Here is a 12,916-nt window from a genome sequence, read left to right as displayed (position 1 = left end):
TCCCTTGCCTAAACATTGGTGTTGCTATGATATGCATTCCCTATAAGCTGACAGAAATAAAACTTAAAAGAAAGAAAAGAATGCAGATGCTTACCCTTAGCCTTGGATATCAACTTACAGAGACAAAATCATATTTCACCACAAAGAACAGAAAATAAACTGAAGTCTATTATTTAACTGTGAGTAGTTTCCCCGATAAATAAAAAATTGTCTTCTATCCAGATAGTAAAATTTACTTCATTTGGAAGTCTCACTGTCCTGCAGAACTCTTCCTGTTTGTTTTCTTTTCCTTTCTTTTCTTTTTTTTTTTTTTTTTTTGAGACAGAGTCTCACTCTGTCGCCCAGGGTGGAGTGCAGTGGTGCCATCTTGGCTCACTGCAAGCTCTGCCTCCCGAGTTCATGCCATTCTCCTGCCTCCGCCTCCCAAGTAGCTGGGACTACAGGCACCCGCCACCACGCCCGGCTAATTTTTTTTGTATTTTTAGTAGAGATGGGGTTTCACGTGTTAGCCAGGATGGTCTCTATATCCTGACCTTGTGATACGCCCACCTTAGCCTCCCAAAGTGCTGGGATTACAGGCGTGAGCCACTGTGCCTGGCCTCCTTTCTTTTTTTTGTAAATATGAGAAAAGAGTTATGATTAAAGTTTTCCAGTGATTTACTAAACCATCTACTCCACTTGTGGAAATTCTTCCTTTACTAATGTTATTATTTGCTAAGCAGCAGATGTCAGGTGCTATAGCTGAATTTTCTTAGCTGCCCAAATCAACCCTTTAAAAATTAACTTTATATTGAGCATAAATCGACAAAATTGGCTTAAGTGAAGCTTTGCTAAATGTCTAAAATTGGCTTGTAAAATAATTGACCACTGTAGCAGCAAGTTCAAAAGCAGGTTAGTATGCATTTGGCATCTTTCCATACCAATTATTACAGACTTAAAAGTTTATCTTCCATAGGACCATTCCCATTCTTCTGCCTCTGTCACTTTTTGACTTATTTCTAGTCATCACTATCCTTTTTCTTGATAATACAAATGATGGGTTAATTTTAAAGATCTAGTTACCAAAAAAAATTATTACCTAAAAATGAATATTTAAATGTGGGAATTAAAATGATAGTGAAAAGCAACAGTGGTTAAAGCTGTGGCCATTGACAAAGTTCGTATGCACTTACTTTCTAATTATTTTTTCTTGTTTTTATTTTTCTTTAAAAATTTTTTTACATGCTTGGGGGTAAATTGTAGTTTTGTTGTGTAGATATATTGCATAGCCAGCAATGGAACTTATTTTTTAAAATACTACCAACCATATTTCTGTAAGTAGATAACATATGGAGTGGAACAGCCATAACTATCAATTGAGATCAAGTATGCATTACTTTTTATTTATATAAAGATAAAATTGTTAGGTTTTAATATTTTAGAATCTAATTTCATATATACAGTGTCATCATTAGTTTACATAAGTACATCCTTAATCATAAACTGACATACGTTTATTATATTTATTACAAGGATTAACATGACCTGCCAGTTTCTTCTGTTGTAAATGAACTGTAGAGAAAAAGTAGCCAAAATTTGAAAATAAGCAAAAGAAAATATGTACAGTATAATTTCAATGCCATATGAGCTATTGTTTAACAAGCCCACATTACAATTATTTAATTATCTCAGGGAATGTGTCTGTGTTACCATTGTTTCATTTGAGCCCAGACTATGTGATGTACATGTTAGTATGAAGATTTCTGTCCCACAGAGAAGAAAATAATGGGGTTCAAAATTTTATTGCCCCATAAGATATTTACTTGTTTTATAGTTAACTTGGACACATTATTTTAAAATCCTTTAATATTTTTGTCAAAATGACTTTCAGTGCCCAGTTTTTCTAAATAATCTTTAAGTTAGTTTTATCTTTTTTACTGTTTTCCTCATTAGTGAATTAATACATTTTTGACACATTTTCATGTCATATTTGTATGAGTCATGCCGTTAACTTTTTAAAAATTATATTTTGACAGTATAAAATGTAGTCCAGTTCCCCAGATATTTTCTGTTTTATTACTGAGTTAAATTTTATATATTCAGTGGCCATAATTGAAGCTGTTAAATCAAAAAGCCAATTGCAACTTTAAAAATGTCTAACTTTCTGTGATTGACCAAAAAATAAAAAAAGAACTGTTTTAGCTAAGCTTTGATTCCCATATGATTTCACAGCTGACAAAAATAGTGCAAATTAATGTTGAATTTTCTGAAACTCCTCTTTGATCTCAAAACAGTATAGCTGTAGACTTAACACAGCTCAATAATCATTTTAAGAGTCAGATCTGTTCACTCATTCGTGTGTCTTTATTTCCTTTTGTAAGTGTATAAACCCTTAACTCATTTTATCCCATCCCTCTGGCTTGGTATTCTATGCTCTCTAATTGGAATTACTTTCTTCCAATCTCCTCCGTCCTGTGTTAGTTTGCCCACAGAAATCTGTTGTCAAGTGTGTCTGTCCTCTTTCTATTCTTAAAATTCAACTTAGTTTATAAGAAGGATTTAAGCATGAGCTTCTTTTATCAGTCAGGAGCCAAAATATTCCTCATCACATTTCTTATTGAAACTACACACACACATTTAACTCAAAGGCAGTGATAAATGAAAATTTAAGATTTAAATATTTCATCTCATTTAAAAAGTACAGTAAGCAGAGTATACTTCCTGAAGCTTATTCCATTGAAAAAGTATAAACAAATCAGAGAATAGATATGCAAATTGTACTTGGGTTGAAGAATCAGTGTCAGGAAATGATGACATTTGCACTGTGAAGCATTCACTGTCTTTAAAGTCAAAAGACACATTTGCAACAATATGGATGTTCCTGAAGTCTGATATGCTAAGTGAAATAAGCCAGGTGCAGAAAGACAAATACTGCATGATTTCACTCCTATGTGGAACTTAAGAAAGTTGATCTCACTGAATTAGAAGCAGCATGGTGGTTACCAGAGGCTGGGGTGGTTCCACAGGGAGGGGCAATTGTAGAGATACTGATCAAAGCATTCATATTAGAGTTAGATAGAAGGAATAAGTTCAAGAGCTCTGTTGTACAACATGGTGACTCTAGTTAATGATGGTATATTGTATTCTTGAAAACTTCTAAGAGGGTAGATGTTCAAATTTCTCATCACAAAAATGGTAACTATGTGTAAAGTAATACATTTGTTACTTAGCTAGATTTGAGCATTTCACAATGTATATATACTGAAGAACATCATGTACACAATGAATACGTACAATTGTATGTGTTAATTAAAAAAATAAATTTAAAAAAGAAGTCACAGCTGATATAATAGCAAAATTTATCCTTCTTACTCTATTGAGCATATTACATTTCTACTATAGGAAGGCTGTTTATAAAATTTCACAGCAAATCGTGTTAAAATTTTCAGAGTATTCTGCTTAATGGGTTGATGTATTTCTTCATACATGTACTGGCAGCTCAGAGATTTCTCTGTCAATCAGAAGTGGGAGCATTGTTACCAACGAAAAGCATGGCTGCATCACAACAAATCTGTCTGTCTGCCAGATGCACCATCATTGTAAACCAGAGGACCTTATTTCTCCCTTAAAAAATAACAAAATAACATTCTTAATCAACCAGAATGTCTCTTTCCCTCATGCACATCACCTTACTGAAAGATTCCCTTTGTTCTCTTAAAATCTAATCCAAACTCCATAAAAACTTCTCTATGTTTTCTTCTAGAATATACTTTCTAGAATATACTTCCTCAGAGACATTATGTGGTTGATGGTTTAGAAAATTATTTTTAATGTCCTTATTTACTTACCATCCTTTTCCCATACACAAATTGAGGAGATCAGCAGAGATTAGCTCTTTCTACTGTACTCTCTCCCAGTCTATGCTTTCTTATGGTTTATTCTGGAAATTAGGATAGAATTTTTTGTTATTACATAAATCATTATTAAATTCTTTGTATTGAAAAAGAATAGAATCATTATGAGTGATACAAATGAATTTATTATGGTGATAGGATCTTACACAATTTTGAGACCGGCTTAAGCAAGCTATGTAATTGGTTATCCTGTAACCAAATGTAACCAAATGTTCTGGTCTTGACGTCAGCTAGTCTGGCTGGCAGGGAGCAAAGACAAACATGAAAAGGGGGTATATGGTTTGGGCACGGAATCTCAGCCCTGTAATCCCAGCACATTGACAGGCCAAGGTGGGAGGATCATTTGAGGCCTATATTTCAAAAAAGGAGTATCCAGGCAAAGTGGACCCCTCAAGGATGAAATGGAATTCATTAAATGAACAGGAATCAATGTTTTTCAATGACCACTTCTATTCTCCAACTTCATTGATGCCAGCAACCTGCAGAAGAACTGGCACACTTTGCCACAGACGTACATATGAACCATGCCTAGGAATTGAGGAAAATAAACAAAGGAATGTGGTGGAAGCTGAAGGGATTAAAGCCCAAATGCTGCACAAGGAGATTAGCAGGGTTTAGAGGAGCTGAGCATTCTGAAGCCACTAGTTGCCAACAGGGTGAACCAGCCAAGGTGTGACAATGTGCTTGAGCTGCAGTAGCACCTGATGTTGTATCAAGTTTCTGTGATTCATTCTGATCACTAAATCCTGTGCAAACGACTCTCGAAGTCTAACTTAGAAGCGTGCCATCATTGCTCACTGTCTTTTATATCTAAATGTTCCCTTTTGCGATTATTTTTATTCATCTCTCATTTGGCCAGGGTACGGTTTGAAAATATCTTTCAGAAAATTAATATGAGTAGTAAACTTTCTACATATTGGAGCATAGTTTCTCTTTGAAAATCTGAACTATTGTACAACATTTTGGGTTTCATTAATGGTGGCCTTGTCATTGTTGCTGCTATTTGCTGTGTTATATTGCTATTGTTATTGTTTACAGGAATGGTCTAAATACACAGATTCATTCCTACTATGCCTTTATCATCTTTCTTTTTTTCCTAAAGATGGTTATCAGAGCTTCTAGTGATTTTTGAAATTCATAGTTTTAGTGGTATAGTTAGATATTATTGTATTTCATTATTTTTTGCTGTAGTAAAATAAGCTATTTTTATTTATGAATTCATGTCTAGGTCACATAAAAATATTTTTGTTTTCTTTAGTAAATCTCTGAAGCATTTGTCTATCCTAGTGACTAAGTATTTTAAAAAACTTTTAAAGAGTCAATTATTTGTGGGATGAAGCGTTATCCATTTTCAGTCCCATGCAGCTGCTCACCTTTCTACAGTTATTTTTTCTTTCCTTTTTTAAAAAATTTTCATTCTTGTCGTCTATGAAGTAGGAAGAACATCCTGCTTTCAAAGGCTCTTTCACCGTATATTAATTAGATTTTCCAGTTGAGTTTGTACTTTTCTTCTTTTGAGGATAGTTTAAATTTATCACTGTGATTATTTGCAAAATTTCTTTTATTTAAAAATCTGATGACAATTTATTTCAATATTCATATAAATACTTTCCATCCTATCTTCCGCTTTTCTTGATCCTTTCTTGATCTTTCTCTCCCAACCTCACCAAGCCCAGACTTATTTTATGCATCTTTGTGAGGTGGGGAAGAGAAATAAGAGCAGCTAAAATCTACTCAGCAAATTTTCAGTACACAGTACAATATAAAGAGGATTATTAACTGTAGTCATCATGCTATACTTTAGATCTTTAGATTTATTCGTTGTAAATAACTGAAAATTTGTATCCACTGACGCATTTCTCCTAATTTCCTGCCCCTCCCCACCCCTGGTTACCAATATTCCACTCTTCATTTCTATGTATTCAACCTTTGTATCGCTTCTCATGTAAGTGAAACTGTACAGAATTTTTCATTCTGTTTCTGGCTTATTTCACTGAGCATAATAATGGCCTCTAAGTTCATCCTGTTTTGTTTTGTTTTTTTAAATAAATGACAGTATCTTCTTTTGAAGGCTGAATAGTATTCCATTATATATATATACTATAATTTTTAAACCATTTATTTGTTGATGGATACTTAGATTGTTTCTATACCTTGGCTATTGTGAATAATGCTGCAATGAACACAGATGTGCAGATGTCTCTACAAGGTGCTGATTTTATTCTCTTTGTGTATTTGTCCAATAGTGAGATTTTTGGATGATGTGATGTTCTATTTTTAATCTTTTAGGAACCTCTATACTCTTTTCCATAGCGGCTGTACCAATTTATCTTCCTACTGACAGTGTACAAGAGTTTTCCTTCTCCATACTCTTAAACAGCAGTTGTTATCTCTTGTCTGTTTTATTGTATTCATCCTAACAGATGTAGGGTGATATCTCGCTGTGGTTTTGATTTATATTTCCCTGATGATTAGCAATATTTAGTACCTTTTCACATACCTGTTGACTCTTTTTATGTCTTCTTTGCAAAAATGTCTGTTCAGAATTTTTGTCCACTTGTAGTTAGGTTTTTTTTTTAAATTACTATTAAATTGTTTGAGTTCGTTATATATTTTGCATATTAACTGCTTACCAGACATATGGTTTTCAAATAGTTTCCCCCAATCCATAGACTACCCTTCCTTCTATTCATTGTTTTCTTTGTTGTGCAGAACCTTTTTAGTTTAATGTTGTTCCACTTAATTATATTTGCTTTTGTTGTTTAGGCTTTTGGTGACATATCAAAAAAATTATTACCAAAGCCAATGGCAGTGATCTTTTTTCTGTTTTTTTCTTTGAGAGTTTTACAGTTTTAAATCTTTAAATGAAGGTATTTAATCAACTTTAAGTTAATGTTTGTATATGGTATAAGAAACGAGTCCAGTTTCATTCTTTTGCATATTGATATCCAGTTCTTCTAACACCATTTATTGACAAGGCAGTCCTTTCCTCATTGTGTCTTTTGGTGGCCTTGTTGAACATTAGTTGACCGCACATGCTTGGATTTATTTCTGGGATCTCTATTCTATTCCATTGGTCTATGCATCTATTTAATTAAAGTACCATAATGTTTCAATTATAACTGTGTAATATAATTTGAAATCAGGAAGTGTGATGAGTTTGTTTTCTTCTCAAGATTGCTTTCCCTAGTTGGGGTCTATTGAACTTCTATATAAAATTTTAATTTTTTTCTATTTATGTGAAAAGGCCATTGGAATTTTAATAAAAATTTCATTGAATATGTAAAGTGCTTTGGGTAGAATGAACATTTTAACAATATTAAATCTTCCAATCCATGAACACAAAATATCTTTCTATGTTTTATGTCTTCCTTAATTTTTTATCAACATTTTATAGTTTTCAGTGTACAAGTATTTTACTTCCTTTTATTCCTGAATATTTGTTATGTTTGAAGAATATATTGTTATCGGCATACAGAAATGCAACTGATTTTTGTATGTTGATTTTATATCCTGCTACTTTACTGAACTTATGAACATATAAGCAAAATTTTACAATATATTAGCAAATATAATGCAAAAATATATAAAATACATAATACATCACATCCAATAGTAGTTTATTCTGAGGATGTAAGTCTGGCTCAATCATTGAAAATCAATCAGTTTATTTTGTCATATGCTAAATCTAAAGAAGAAAAAAGATTATATCGATTGATGCAGAAAAGGAATTTAGCATATTAGAAATAATAATAGCTTTTCATGAGAAAAAATCTGACTAAACAATAGTTAAAATGGAATATTCTTGACTAGAAAGGGAATTTTTGCAAAACCAATTGCTAACATAATGCTTAACGATGAATAACTGTAAATGTTCACCATAAGATCACAAACAAGGCAAAGATGTCCTCTCTTATTACTCCTATTCAGTATTGTACTGAAATATTAGCCAAACAAAAAGGGGGAGAGAGCAGAGTGTGGTGGCGGGAGAGAGCAGAGTGTGGGCTGGGCGAAGAAGATACTCACTGGAAAGAAATAAAAACTCATATTACTTGTTTTTATTAAACGTAGCACAGAAGTTTGATAATTTCAAGAAAGAAAATAGAAGTTGAAAGCAATTAGTGGCCAGTCTGACTCATGTACGCAGAATCAAAGGTATATCACTTCCAATTTCAGTTTTTATAAAAATGTAAGTTTGGCTTAAAATACAAAAGTAAATTACTAAAATTTGTCATATTTTCAAATTAAAGGAACACATTATATACTTATTATATTAGATGTAGAAAAGTAACTTTTAATAAAAATGAATACCCTTTACAGTAAAGTTAGCAAATTTAAGATTAGAAGCTAACTTTCTTAAGCTAGCAAAGATATGTACAAAAACACTATGTTACTACTTTGAAAGCTTTCTTGCAGATGTTGAAAACCAAAAAAGATATTCTAGAAATTGACTTTTATTGAACATTGTACTAGACGTCTTAGCCATCTTATTAATGTGTGAAATAAAACTATGTTAATGGGAAAGTAGGATAAAAAAATTTTACTTTCAAATGATATGTGTATAACAATAATATTCAAAAGAATTTTCTACATCAAATTATTATAATTCATAGTATAATTCAGCAATTTGTTGGATACAAATTAAAAATGAAAAATCAAGTACAAATTAACAAAACTCAGTAATTCAACTTTTGGGTATATATCCAAAAGGATTGACAACAGTATTGCAAAGAGATATGTGTACACTCATGGACACAGCAGCATTATTCGCAACAGTCAAAAGGTAGAAGCATAAACAAAATGTGGTATAGACATACAATGGACTATTAGTCAGCTTTTAAAAGGAAGGAAATTGGCTGGGTGCAGTGGTGCACGCCTATAATCCGAGCACTTTGGAAGGCCAAGGCAGGCAGATCACCTGAGGTCAGGAGTTCAAGACCAGCCTGGTCAACATGGCAAAACCCCGTCTCTACTAAAAAATACAAAAATTAGCCTGGTGGGTGGTGGTGGGTGCCTGTAGTCCCAGCTACTCAGGAGACTGAGGCAGGAGAATTGCTTGAACCTGGGAGGCAGAGGTTGCAGTGAGCCAAGATGGTGCCACTGCACTCCAGCCTAGGAGACAGAGCAAGACTCCATCTCAAAACAAACAAATAAATAAATAAAATAAAAAGAAGAAAACTCCATACTATGCTAGGGTTAGGATTAGGGTTTACATAGATAAACTTGATGGACAGTACGTTAAGTAAAATATTCCAGTTGTGAAAATACAAATATTTAATAATTTCATTTATATGAAATAACTAAAGCAGTCAAATTTATACAGACAGGAAGTAGACTAGTGGTTGCTAGGTGCTAAGGGAATACGTTATGAAGTAGAGTTATTGTTTAATGGGTGTAGAGTTTCGGTATTGCAAGATGAAAATATAATAATTCTGATGATTGGTTTCACAATGTATAGATGTACTTAACACAACTGAACTATACACTTAAAATAGTTAAGATTTTAAATTATATATTACGTATATTTTAGCAACATTATTAAAAATCAGGTGCATTTCTATAAACCAGCAGTAAACATGTAGACACTGCATATTTTTAACAACATTTTTTTTTCAGAATCATTGTTCTGCAAATCTCCCAGCTCCACCTTTCAGAAAGCTATTGGACAGAGCATCCCTGAAGCTAAGCCATTCATATCCTCTGCATAGGGCCCTCATATAGGGTTCCTCCATTTATGTATTTTTTTCAAAAATATCAAGTCTCTATGAATAAATCTAACAAAATCTATGAAAGGCCATATATGTGTATAGATAAATTATAAATTTTATCACACATCAAAAACAAAATAAATGATAAATGTAGATGTAAATATACATTTTCATATTCATGGGTTGAAATACTACATAAATGACTTTTCTCCAAGTTGATATGCAGATTTAGCACAATTCAATCAATACCATTTTTTCAGTGATATATGCTTACATGAACTGACAGTTTTTAAAATTTATATAGAATTGCTATATAAAAATTCTTTTTAAAATTTATATAGAACTAAAGGAAAATAATAAACCCATAAAAGATCTGCAGGTATAGTGACATTATTATATATGAGAATGTGCAGATTAACCTGAAAAATGACTGACTTTTATAAATGAGAAGTATAAGAAGAGCACCATTTTAATATTGTGACAATTTAATATTATAATAAGTTGATATTCCCACCTGGTATTTCAAAGTGCAATAAAAAGATTACTGGATAATAATTGTGTATGTAGGGGGTTTCTTTCGATTTTTCTAAATTTATAATTTTTAATCTGTGGAAGGCAAAAATGATGTTTTTTCATCATCAGTTTTTGATGGTCAGAGGAAATATTAAATAAGACATCATAGACATAATGTAATCATTGGTCAAATTTTTTTGTATAAGGAAAATACTGAATATAATAAAAACTTCATACCTGGTGAAAAACAAACAAGCAACCAACACCACTAACCACAAATTTTTAAAGTCTTAATCTTTACAAACTTTACTTTTTGCTTATTTCAAATTGCACTTAGCTGGATTCATAATAACTCTTAAAATAGCATACATTTTAATATCATGTAATCATTCTCAGATTTTTTTCCTTTCCTGACTGCATGTGTTATTGTCTTTACAAAGTTCAAGTATATAAAACTTCTTTAAAAATATTTTTTAAATTAAATCTCTTTTATTTTAGCAAAATAAAATAAAATTTTAACAAATTCTGATGATGTTATTTTATCCATTTCAAAGAGAGCAAATGCAATAGGGTTTTCTAATATTAATTCACATTATCTTAAAACTTCATATGAAGTATTAATTTGCTAAGGCTGCTGTAATACTATAGACTGGCTGGCTTAAGCAACAACACTTATTTTCTCATAGTTTTGAAGGCTGGAAATCCAAGTTCAAGGTGCTGGTGGGTTTCATGTCTTTTAAGGTTTCTCCTCTCTCCTTTGCTTGCAGATGGCAAGCAACCACCTTTTCTGTGTCCTCATATGGTCTATCTTATGTGCACTCAAATCCCTGGTGTCTCTTCCTCTTCTTCAAAGGATACCAGTCTTGCTAGATTAAAGCCTTATTCTAATAGCCACACTCTTTAAAGGCCCTGTCTCCAAAACCAGTCACATTCTGAGGTACCAGGAGTTCAGACCTTCAACATAAAAACCTTAGGGGTGATCACAATTAAGTCAATAACATATGGGTATTTAAAGTTTAAGCTCGTTGAATTTATTTCAGAGTTTTTAACCTCACTTTCTATTGTGTCCCTTTTAATTTTATGCATATGGTTTAAAATTTAACAACAAAGAAACACAAATTAACTTTTATATTTTGCTGATGGATTTACTTAGTTTATTCTGAACTAGCAAGAAAAGTTTTAGTACAGGCTTACCTCATTTTATTGTGCTTTGCTTTATTATGCTTCACATAAAAAATCCAAAGCCAATTTCCAAATTGAAAGTTTCTGGCAACCCCGCCTTGAGCCAGTATATCAGTGCCATTTTTCCAACAATGAATGATCACTTTTTGCTTCTGTGTCAAATTTTAGTAATTCTTGCAATATTTCAAACTTTTTCTTTATTATTATATGTTCATGGTGATCTGTGATCAGTGATCTTTGATATTACTATTGTAATGATTTTGAAGCACCACAAATCACTCCCATATAAGATGGCAAACTTTATAGGTAAATGTGTGTGTTCTTACTGCTCCACCCACTAGCCATTGTTCCATCTATCTCCCCCTCTTCTCAGGTACCTCCTATTCCCTGAGACACCACAATATTGAAATTAGGCCAATTAATAACTCTACAGTGACTTCTAAGTCCTCAAGTGAAAAATATTTTCATGTCTCTCACTTTAAATCAAAAGCTAGACATAATTAAACTTTTTTAAGAAGGCATACTGAAAGCTGACACAGGATGATCTGGAGAAAATGGCAGATGAGAGACAGCACTAATGTGCAGCTCCCACTTGGATGGACAGAGCAACATCTGGAGACTCGCATAGTGAACTTTTGCTCTAAGAACCACTGCAGGAACATACCAGGAAAACTAAAAGAGTTCACAGTTTGAACTCTTTGAAAGAAGAGTTTTCTGCTGCAAGTGCCACAAGATAGCCAAAAATCTGTGAGTTTGAACTCTTTGAAGGAAGCAGTTTGCTGCTGCAAGTGCCACAAGATAGCCAAAAAACTGTGAGTTTTCAAAGTGTGAGAGGGGGAAAAGTTAGCCTCTGAAAACACATCCCCACTGGGGAACCCGAAAATCCACATCAAGGGAGAAGGGTTTAACCTCACCTAGAGCTGAAATGGATTTAGGGAGCCAAGTGAAATATAAAAGTAGAACAAGCAGTGGGAAGAGCCTTGTGGGCACTCCCAGTCCCCAGCTAGAATCCAGGGAAGCCATTCCCAGCCTTATTTCACAGAGGTCCTTGGGGAATGGAAGGCAGCCAGAAAAACTGGGGAGGAGCCACAGGGTGAAGGAAGCTCCTAGCAGAACTGTGTAATAATGTCAATTGAGCACGAATTTACTGAACAGAATCCAGAAAGGTGAAAAGGAAGTATAGATAGGAGCATAGAAGCCACAGCTGAAGGTGCAGGGAGGTGGGGAGAGAGACAAGGCTGGAGCCATGCTTGCTTTCTCAGTAGGGAGGCTTGTAGCTTTGGGCAAGATTTCAACCCTGCTCCCTGGCTGCCTGGATATAAACTCAGTGTGGTTGGGGTTGCATAGCAGGAGTGAGACTGGACTTGCTGGCTGCCTGGGAGCTGGGTGAGGCCTGTCACTGCCAGCTTTCCCCAGTTTCCCAAGTAACTGATATGACTCAGCAGAAGCAGCCATAATCATCCTGGGGATATAACTCCATTGGCCTGACCGCCACACCCCCATCCCCCACAGGGGCTGCAGCAAGTCCTGCCCAAGAAGAGTCTGAGCTCAGATCCACCTCACCCTGACCTCACCTAATGGTTTTTCTCTACCATCTCCGGCAGCCAAAGACAAAAGACA

At 33.7% G+C, this 12,916-nt stretch overlaps 1 long non-coding RNA gene across 1 annotated transcript in view; it reads left to right on the top strand.

The window, feature by feature from the left end:
* LOC129059360 (uncharacterized) overlaps window positions 1-10,372 on the top strand; it is a 28,625-nt gene extending 18,253 nt beyond the window's left edge. The window contains exons 3-4 of the long non-coding RNA XR_008525186.1: window positions 7,965-8,048; window positions 9,510-10,372. This is a non-coding gene — a long non-coding RNA (uncharacterized LOC129059360). The remainder of the gene's footprint in view (window positions 1-7,964; window positions 8,049-9,509) is intronic.
* Window positions 10,373-12,916: the final 2,544 nt, after the last annotated feature.

This window comes from Pongo abelii, chromosome 4 (assembly GCF_028885655.2).
Source record: "Pongo abelii isolate AG06213 chromosome 4, NHGRI_mPonAbe1-v2.0_pri, whole genome shotgun sequence".
In the NCBI taxonomy this organism is placed as follows: Eukaryota; Metazoa; Chordata; class Mammalia; order Primates; family Hominidae; genus Pongo; species Pongo abelii.
Note: the sequence above shows the minus strand (reverse complement) of the source record. Positions and strands in the feature narration are given on the sequence as shown.